This window comes from Nicotiana tabacum, chromosome 1 (genome assembly GCF_000715075.1).
Source record: "Nicotiana tabacum cultivar K326 chromosome 1, ASM71507v2, whole genome shotgun sequence".
Taxonomy (NCBI): domain Eukaryota; kingdom Viridiplantae; phylum Streptophyta; class Magnoliopsida; order Solanales; family Solanaceae; genus Nicotiana; species Nicotiana tabacum.
The window spans coordinates 184457511-184468377 of record NC_134080.1 but is presented as its reverse complement, the minus strand read 5'-3'; the positions used below and the strand labels follow the sequence as shown (position 1 = coordinate 184468377).

The window sequence follows — 10867 nt, the reverse complement described above, 5'->3', positions numbered from 1 at the left end:
AGGATTGGAATTTTGAGTAAACGACCTCGGAATTGGGATCCGAAGGTTCCAGTAGGTTCGTATGATGATTTAGGACTTGGGCGTATGCTCGGATCGGGTTTTGGATAACCCGGGAGCGTTTTGGCGCCTATTGTGGAAGATAGCATTTTAGAAGAAATTGCATCAGTTTGGTTTAAAATGCATTTCAGTGTTATTGATGTCCGTTTGGGACTCCGAGACTGGGAGTAGCTCCGTATGGTGATTCTGGATTTGGGAGCGCGATCGGAAGTGAATTCGGAGGTCCGTAGGTCATTTTGGAGTCGTTCGGCTAAAGAGGGAAAATTGAAGGTTTTTGAGAAAATTTGGCCGGAAGTGGAAATTTTGATATCGGATTTGAAATGCGAATTTTATGGTTTGGATAGCTTCGTTAGGTTATTTGGGACTTAGGAGTGTGTCCGGAATATTTTTGTGTTGAAATATATGAATTATGTGAAAAAATTGAAGAATTTTGATATTTAATATTGTTAAAGTTGACTTTGGTCAACATTTTTGGTAAACGAACCCGGACCCATGATTTTTTGGTCTTGAAAGGTCCATATAAAAATATGGGAGTTGAACGTGTTTCCGGAATCGAATTCCGAGGTCCCAGGCCCGAGAAATGAATTTTTTCGTGAAATTATTTTCTGAAAATGTTTAAGGAAAATGAAAATGAAATTTGATCAGAAAGTAATAGTATCGGGCTCGTATTTTGGTTCCGACGCCCGGTACAGGTCATATATGTTGGTTAAGCGCTTCCTGTAAAGTTTGGTTACAAACGGACGTTGTTTGACGGGTTTCGACCTTAAATTGGAAAATTTGAAAGTTTATGAAATTTGAAAGAATTCTTGGATTTAAGGCTCAAATCATTGATTTTGATGTTATTTTGGCGATTTGATCGCTCGAGCAAGTTTGTGTGATGTTTTAGAGTCAGTGTTCATATTTGGTTTGGAGCCCCGAGGGCTCGGGAGTGTTTCGGAGGTGTCTCGGAGTGATTTCGGACTTGGGAAAAATTGCAAAAAATTGCAGAAATTCTGCTGCGAGTAGTCCAGTTTGGAAGCTCATATCTTGTAATATATATGAAATCAGAAAAAGTGCAAAACACAAAAGTTGTAGCACATACATTCTAGTATTCGGTAAGTTAAACCATTCACGATTTGGATATCATCTCAGAAAGTTACGATGGATCGAAAAGGGCTGCTGGAGCAATTTCGGCAGAATTTACAATACACTTTAGAAGCTCATATCTCGGGATATATAAAGAGTTATGTGGTGTACAACCTATCAAATTAAAGATATTTGAGTCTCGTTTCTAAATCTTCAAACCGTTTATCATTTGGATATTTATACAAGACGTTATGGGTGTTTAAACAGAAGGTGTCCGACAAGGAACAATTTTAATAGGATGTACAACTTGTATAGCACAAGTGCAAGGTACAACTCGACGAAGCACAGACAAATTCTTTTATACACGGATTTAGCTCACTTTTCTTCATTTCTTCAAAGTATGGACGATTTTTGGGGAGCTTCAAGAGGGGATTTTCATCATCAATGTGAAGGTAAGTTATCCCCACCTATTTTGAGTTAAGTACATCAATTATGTATGGATTTGAGCATGAAAATTGTAGAAAAATTGAGGATTTAGGCCTAGGGATTTGAAAATAAGATTTGGTGATTTGAGGGGTCAAATGAACTCCGATTTTGGTAAATTTTATATGTACGGACTCGTGGCGAGACGAGGAATCCGGTGATGTGACTTTCGTAATTTTTCGAGAAGTGGGCCCGGGGCTCGGGTTTTGCTAATTTCGGGATTTTCGACATTTTTCGAGTCTTTTCGATTGGGTTGTATTCCCTTAGCCTATTGTGACGTATTCGTTGTGGTTTTGACTAGATTCGACGCGCGAAGAGGTCGATTCAAGAGAAAAGGGCATTGCGGACTAGTCTACGGCCGGTTAGAGGTGAGTAATAGATGTAAATGCTGTTCTGAGGGTTTGATACCCCGGACTTTCACATCGTAACGCTATATTGAGGCGTGACATGCACTCCATGGCGAGTGCGGGGTCGGATACTATTGGGGATTGTGACTTGGTCCATCCCGTGTGATGTTTATACCATACTGGTGATTGATACACATACTTCATTGATATTACTGGGCTTGATGCCATGTTTGGGGCCTTGTGCCGATTTGTAAAATCCTTTGAGGATTGATATTACTGCTTAACATGATTTGCATATCATTTAATTTCAGTCCAAGGTTTTAAATGCTATTTTGCAAACTCAGCCATAATTCTAAGTGTTGAAAACTTAAATGATATTTTTAAATGTATTCCGGCTGGAAACTTCTTTTTTGTAAATGCCCAAGGGGCTTATTATATTATTTTCTGTACTGATTATAAAGTGACTTGAAACAGTGGTAACAATGACACTGTGTGATATACTTGAAATAGTGGTAACAATGACACTGGATGATATACTTGAACAGTGGTAACAATGGCATTGTATGATATAAATTGGTCAGGTAACAATGGCTGACCGGTCAGGTAACAATGACTGACCAAGATATTGTGCTTGGGCTGTAGGAGCCCCTCCGGAGTCTGTACACACCCCCAGTGAGCGCCGTCGACGATAAATAAATATGGATGGCTAGGGCTGCACGCCGCAGTGGGTACTGGAATGTACCATCATATGCATTGCATTGCATTCATGGATTTCTATTTATACTGTTGTTTAGCTGCTCAGTTCCATATGTTGCTGTATATTTGGATTTTAGCTTACTTTGTGTATTTACTAGATTTTCTTATCTTCGGACTATAGTTACTTTTATTACTCACTGGGTCGGAGTACTCACTTTACTCCCTGCACCTTGTGTGCATATCCAAGGCAGTCTCAGGCTCAGTAGATCCAGTTGATCAGCAGATCCGGCTTCTGGGAGTATCGAGGTAGCTGCACGACGTTCGCAGCCATTGATCTTCTCCCTCCTATCCTATCTCTTTATTTCCGCATTATCAGACTTTGGATATACCATGTATTAGGATGATATTCTGTATTCTAGAGGCTCAAATTCGTGACACGGGGTCCTAGTGAGATTATATTGTGTATTTTGTTAAATTCTTCAGTACTTTAATCTTGCTTAATTGATATTTCTTTCCGCTATTTTTGATAAATTGGGTTAAGTGTTGAATAATGGCTGGGCTTGCCTAGTAGTGTGTTGGGCGCCATCACGACCGGGATTTGGGTCGTGACAAGTTGGAATCAGAGCCTAGGTTACTTGGTCTCCCGAGTCATGAGCCGGTTTAGTAGAGTCTCGCGGATCGGTACGGAGACGTCTGTACTTATCCTCGAAACCTTTAGGAAACTTCACATTCTTGAATTCTTATCGTGCGTCCTTGATTCAGCTTGAAAAGAAACTTTTGAAATTCCTTCCGTGTGATCGTATGCACCAACGGGCGCTAGTATCAGATGTGTCTCGATGGCTTTGATTCCCCAATCGAGGGGCGAGGTGTAATCTCTGTGAGTTTGAAGTTAGACCAGTCTGGAGGACTTGAGGCCAAATCTTTGCCAATGGCTTGAGCACCGAGGTGCTGATTTTGTGAGCAAGTGTTTTGAACTCATATGTTCATTATTGTCCTTGTTAGCCAGAATGGCGGTTGGATATCCATGTGATGAGTATGTTAGTGTTGCGAGGTGTATTTGTACAACTTGGTAGTGGCGAAGAAGCCTACTGGATAGTAGATGAACTGTTAAGTGATTCGTTTCTTATTGTGATCTGTTGAGTAGCCCGAGTTATGGGCGCGTGAAGAATATTTTTCGTGTCTCCTAGTTAGATAAGTCTGGGAGCTGAGATCGCTTCCGTAAATGTATTATGACGAAATCGTTGAGTCAAGGAGACCACCTTGAAGGTCAAAAATATTAAAGAAAGAATATGTTCCTACTTGGTTGAATAGCCCAATAATGGAGGGTTGAAGGGTATTTTCTATGTGTTATGATTCAAATAGGTGCAACGCATGTCCATGTATCAATTTAGATTTATGTAATTGATATGCATTGTGATGCTTTGTCAAGTTGTGGATGTGTTGTTAGGATGGTTTTGGTGATTCTCTGGCAGGTGGATAGGACCAATTACAAAGGAGGCTCTGCCGAAATTTTTGAAAAATTTAGGACTTAGTAAAAAAAAAAAAAATTTGGTCGCCTAGAGAGTGGGCTTAACTATTGTGTGAGTAAATGCAAGAATTGCAGAAGAGTTAAAATTCCAGATGATTCGTGTTTCCACGAGCTTATGATGGAGTGAGTTTAATCTCACTATGATATTACGACAACAATAGAGTATATGTGTTGTGATCTATGGCTTCGAGCCAAGTTGGGGAGCTTGCTGTTGATTAGCTGATTGCACGGTTTATTACCTACGTGAATTCTAGTTATTGGCGTATTGGTGGGTTATTGCAGCTACGGAAAAGGACCATGAGTGGTAATTTGAGTAAATGAATTGTTGGATGCATGCTATGGTTAGCCTTATTGGCTCATATTTAGACTTGAGGGAAGATTCATGATTTATGCCTCGTATAGGTGCAGGCTTCTAGGAAGTGATTCCGTTGGGTGCTTTATCGAGATGGTATTCATATGTTATAAAATTCAGTAGAGTTGGTTACATTCGGGGCCAAGTCAGAGCTGGGTGGCTCTCAATAGCGGTCCTAGTGAATTCAAGAGGCAAAGTGTGGTGCCTGATGATTCTGAGTCTATAAGTACAGTTAAGAGTCAAGCTTTTGAAGCAGCTTATGAAGAAAGACACAGAATGTTCTATGATGTTTTGACTTGCGGTGTAGCATTGAGAGACATGAAATGGTCATGGTTTTTGAGACAGCATGGTCTCATGATTTAAGGTCACTCGGGGTGAGTGCGGTTGGAATAAGTTAGGTGTTGAAGGGAGATATTATTATTTCTAAGGCAATCAAGGATAAACTGGAAGGAAGTAGATTGATTAGCCATAGTTGAGTTGGCATATTGGTGTCAGTGATCGGTTCGTTCAGCATGATCGAGTTATGCATGTGATTTGTGGCGGTGCGTGTGAGGCTTGTCGGCCGTAGTGATTGATGTTATTCTGAATCATTCTTCTGTTAGGGCCTGTTATGAGTAGGCGGATCCCGGAAAGGGTTATGGCGGCTTGGACCACTACTTAGAGATTGGCATATTCGACGGTTATGAGAATTCGCATGTATGTTGCTATAGTTCTCCTGAAGTGTGTTAAATGGAAGGTCTTATGTGATGAAGTATTAGCCTATCGGCGGTTCAAGAGTTGTGATGGAAATTGCGTCTATCGTATATTGGCACGTGAGGTGCAGTGAGTGGTATGGAATTTGAAGTAAGGACCAAGGTTGCAGTTTGGTCAATGACTGTAATGTCACGATCTCGGATGAGCAGTATATGAGTTTCAGTGTTTCGACTAAGATGGGTATTGACGTCAGTATCACCTGAGGTCGGTGTTCTGTGAGAAAGGCTTTGCATCCTGGTTAGGAATTCTTGATCGCTTTTCAGCGTTAGTGCAGCCGGTGGTTTGGATGTGCATACCCGTTAATTATTTCGAAAGATGGTGGGAGCTTGTCCCACTGGAATATTGTATAAGTGTGACATGTAGTCACTTGATTAATTAGAAATTTAAACCAAGTATGAGGATTTTGGTAATATCATCCATTTGAGAATTTATTCCTAGAGGGCACTCTATTTATTGGGTTATGGACCTGTGAAAGATTATTGGCCTAGCTTGGCACGATCAGGATCGACTTGAGGTCGGTGGATAGATTTAAATGTGGAAGTGAGCCTTACGTCAGGCTAGTTGTGTTTATTTCAGCAATGCGCTCTTTATGAAAGGATAGTCACGGTCTTATTTCGTGGTCAGCTAATTTATGTAAAGATATATTGTGCCGTATGAGTTGTGAGACGGCTTGGTAAATTCCTTTTGTGTTGAGGTTCCACTCAGCGGTGATATTATATGAGCAGGATGGCTCTTGAGACTTAGATCATGTATCGCACCTCAGTTGTGCTTGAGTTTGTAGCCTATAGAGCTATATGTTTCCTTGGGAATGGTATTATGCACCTTAGTGTGTTTATGACCGATATCCGGTGTTTTGATGTGATGAGCTTTTCAGCTCAACATATATTTCCTTATGTGAGTTCTATATATGGATCGGGTGGCACACCGCCATGGGTATGTTGTTTGGATCGGGTTGCATGCCGCAACAATGCGATGTTCAGTTCAGTGCCCATATTTGCTTTTGTGTGTTCTGTTTCCCTGTTTTCTGAGGAAGTCTATGTTAGTGTGCGAGTTGAGTAGTTCCTTCTAGAGTTCGCCTTCCTTTTGTATCGTGTTCGAATTGATAGCATACTGGCACATTGTGGTGTCTTGTGGGATTTTTGATTATGTCTGAGGTAGCTTATTGCCTGATCAGTTCGTACTGGGTGAGACGAGGTTACTAGATTTGGGGTTAGTGCAAACTGATTATATGAAGTATATTATAGAGCAAAGTTCATTCTTTGGTTTGGGACAAGGTAATGGAACTTGTTAGAGTGTAGATCCAATGAATTGTTGATTCAGCAGTTGGTTGTGAATTTCGACACATCTCTTCAGTCGTATCGGTGTAAAAAATAATAATAATAATAAAATAAACTAGAGCAAGACCTGTGTAGATCATGAGATGCAATGGGAGCATCAGATTCATGGAATTCTGACTATTATGTTTAAAGAATGTTATTGTGGTTCTATGAGTAAAGTGATGCAAAGTGTGAATTCAGCAAAGTTATGCAGTCATGTTTGGGTACAGCGTGTGGAGATTGATATGGTGGTCGTATGATGGAAACAGGCTTAGGAGGGAAATTCAGGATGTTGGAATTGGGCCTAATGGCTTATTTGTTTGAATAAATAAGTATATCTACAGAATTATCGAGCTAATGTTCTCAACGGAGTAGTGGTAGCATGGGAAGGTGCATGATATGTTAAACAAGTTATTTCAGACTACTTCAGTGTAGTTCTCAGCACGTTCGAGGACGAACGTATGTTTAAGTGGGGGAGATTGTAACGACCCGACCGGTCGTTTTGAGCTCCGGCATGTCATTCAGCAGTTTGAGGCCATGAGCAGCTTCATCTCAGGTATATTGACTTGTGTGTATGGTTAGAATTAAAATTCAGGAAGTTTGGAGTCAAATCTAAATGGAAATTCTCATTTTGAAAGCTTAAAATTGAAGAAATGAACTAGGATTGGAATTTTGAGTAAACGACCTCGGAATTGGGATCTGAAGGTTCCAGCAGGTTCGTATGATGATTTCGGACTTGGGCGTATGCCCGGATCGGGTTTTGGATAACCCGGGAGCGTTTTGGCGCCTATTGTGGAAGATAGCATTTTAGAAGAAATTGCATCAGTTTGGTTTAAAATGCATTTCAGTGTTATTGATGTCCGTTTGGGATTCCGAGATTGGGAGTAGCTCTATATGGTGATTCTGGATTTGGGAGCGCGATCGGAAATGAATTCGGAGGTCCGTAGGTCATTTTGGAGTCGTTCGGCTAAAGAGGGAAAATTGAAGGTTTTTGAGAAAATTTTGCCGGAAGTGGAAATTTTGATATCGGATTCGAAATGCGAATTTTATGGTTTGGATAGCTTCGTTAGGTTATTTGGGACTTAGGAGTGTGTCCGGAATATTTTTGTGTTGAAATATATGAATTATGTGAAAAATTTGAAGAATTTTGATATTTAATATTGTTAAAGTTGACTTTGGTCAACATTTTTGGTAAACGGACCCGGACCCGTGATTTTTTGGTCTTGAAAGGTCCATAGAAAAATATGGGAGTTGAACGTGTTTCCGGAATCGAATTCCGAGGTCCCAGGCCCGAGAAATGAATTTTTTCGTGAAATTGTTTTCTGAAAATGTTTAAGGAAAATGAAAATGAAATTTGATCAGAAAGTAATGGTATCAGGCTCGTATTTTGGTTCCGATGCCCGGTACAGGTCATATATGTTGGTTAAGCGCTTCCTGTAAAGTTTGGTTACAAACGGACGTTGTTTGACAGGTTTCGGCCTTAAATTGGAAAATTTGAAAGTTTATGAAATTTGAAAGAATTCTTGGATTTAAGGCTCAAATCATTGATTTTGATGTTATTTTGGCGATTTGATCGCTCGAGCAAGTTTGTGTGATGTTTTAGAGTCAGTGTTCATATTTGGTTTGGAGCCCCGAGGGCTCGGGAGTGTTTCGGAGGTGTCTCGGAGTGATTTCGGACTTAGGAAAAATTGCAGAAATTCTGCTGCGAGTAGTCCAGTTTGGAAGCTCATATCTTGTAATCTATATGAAATCAAAAAAAGTGCAAAACACAAAAGTTCTAGCCCATATATTCTAGTTTTCGGAAAGTTAAACCATTCATGATTTGGATATAATCTCAGAAAGTTACGATGGATCGAAAAGGGCTGCTGGAGCAATTTCGGCAGAATTTACAATGCACTTTAGAAGCTCATATATCGGGATATATAAAGAGTTATGTGGTGTACAACCTATCAAATTAAAGATATTTGAGTTTAGTTTCGAAATCTTCAAACCGTTTGTCATTTGGATATTTATACAAGACGTTATGGGTGTTTAAACAGAAGGTGTCCGACAAGGAACAATTTTAATAGGATGTACAACTTGTATAGCACAAGTGCAAGGTACAACTCGACGAAGCACAGACAAATTCTTTTATACACGGATTTAGCTCACTTTTCTTCATTTCTTCAAAGTATGGACGATTTTTGGGGAGCTTCAAGAGGGGATTTTCATCATCAATGTGAAGGTAAGTTATCCCCACCTATTTTGAGTTAAGTACATCAATTATGTATGGATTTGAGCATGAAAATTGTAGAAAATTTGAGGATTTAGGCCTAGGGATTTGAAAATAAGATTTGGTGATTTGAGGGGTCAAACGAACTCCGATTTTGGTAAATTTTATATGTACGGACTCGTGGAGAGACGAGGAATCCGGTGATGTGACTTTCGTAATTTTTCGAGAAGTGGGCCCGGGGCTCGGGTTTTGCTAATTTCGGGATTTTCGACATTTTTCGAGTCTTTTCGATTGGGTTGTATTCCCTTAGCCTATTGTGACGTATTCGTTGTGGTTTTGACTAGATTCGACGTGCGAAGAGGTCGATTCAAGAGGAAAGGGTATTGCGGACTAGTCTACTGCCGGTTAGAGGTGAGTAACAGATGTAAATGTTGTTCTGAGGGTTTGAAACCCCGGACTTTCACATCGTAACACTATATTGAGGCGTGACACGCACTACATGGTGAGTGTGGGGTCGGATACTATTGGGGATTGTGACTTGGTCCATCCCGTGTGATGTTTATACTATATTGGTGATTGATACACATACTTCATTGATATTACTGGGTTTGATGCCATGTTTGGGGCCTTGTGCAGATTTGTAAAATCCTTCGAGGATTGATATTACTACTTAGCATGATTTGCATATCATATAATTTCAGTCAAAGGTTTTAAATGCTGTTTTGCAAACTCAGCCATAATTCTAAGTGTTGAAAACTTAAATGATATTTTTAAATGTATTCCGGCTGGAAACTTCTGTTTTGTAAATGCCCAAGGGGCTTATTATATTATTTTCTGGACTGATTATAAAGTGACTTGAAACAGTGGTAACAATGACACTGTGTGATATACTTGAAACAGTGGTAACAATGACACTGTGTGATATACTTGAAACAGTGGTAACAATGACACTGTGTGATATACTTGAAATAATGGTAACAATGACACTGGATGATATACTTGAACAGTGGTAACAATGGCACTGTATGATATAAATTGGTCAGGTAACAATGGCTGACCGGTCAGGTAACAATGACTGACCAAGATATTGCGCTTGGCTGTAGGAGCCCCTCCAGAGTCTGTACACACCCCTAGTGAGCGCCGTCGACGATAAATAAATATGGATGGCTCGGGCTGCACGCCGCAGTGGGTACTGGAATGTACCATCATATGCATTGCATTGCATTCATGGATTTCTATTTATACTATTGTTTAGCTGCTCAGTTCCATATGTTGCTGTATATTTGGATTTTAGCTTACTTTGTGTATTTACTGGATTTTCTTATCTTCGGACTGTAGTTACTTTTATTACTCTCTGGGTCGGAGTACTCACTTTACTCCCTGCACCTTGTGTGCAGATCCAAGGCAGTCTCAGGCTCAATAGATCCAGTTGATCAGCAGATCCAGCTTCTTGGAGTATCGAGGTAGCTGCACGGCGTTCGAAGCCATTGATCTTCTCCCTCCTATCCTATCTCTTTATTTCCGCATTATCAGACTTTGGATATACCATGTATTAGGATGATATTCTGTATTCTAGAGGCTCAAATTCGTGACACGGGGTCCTAGTGAGATTATATTGTGTATTTTGTTAAATTCTTCAATACTTTAATCTTGCTTAATTGATATTTCTTTCCGCTATTTTTGATAAATTGGGTTAAGTGTTGAATAATGGTCGGGCTTGCCTAGTAGTATGCCGGGCGCCATCACGACCGGGATTTGGGCCGTGACAAGATTATTTCTCTTTACTGTTTTAAAAGAAGAATTATCTGATACTCACTATTTTACTGTATAACTGATTTTACTGCGTGGGATAGCGCTATATTGTGCCTTATGAGATTTCATGTCTTTAGTCGTTATTTATTTTTATTACTCACTGGGTCGGAGTACTCATATTACTCCCTGCACCATGTGTGCAGATACAGGCAGAGCTGAGTTCGCTCCTGAGCGCTGATTCTTTCCAGACCAGGCGGTGACTAGGAGTAACGAGGTAGCTGTTGATGTCCGCAGCCCCGTTTTCTC

General features: G+C 40.2%; 1 long non-coding RNA gene across 1 annotated transcript; it reads left to right on the top strand.

Moving 5' to 3' along the window:
- Positions 1–1367: 1367 nt before the first annotated feature.
- Positions 1368–10477, top strand: LOC142161929 (uncharacterized). Its single transcript, XR_012693696.1, has 3 exons — positions 1368–1574; positions 1907–1973; positions 10207–10477. It is a non-coding gene; the product is annotated as an uncharacterized LOC142161929 (long non-coding RNA).
- The last annotated feature ends 390 nt before the right edge of the window (positions 10478–10867 follow it).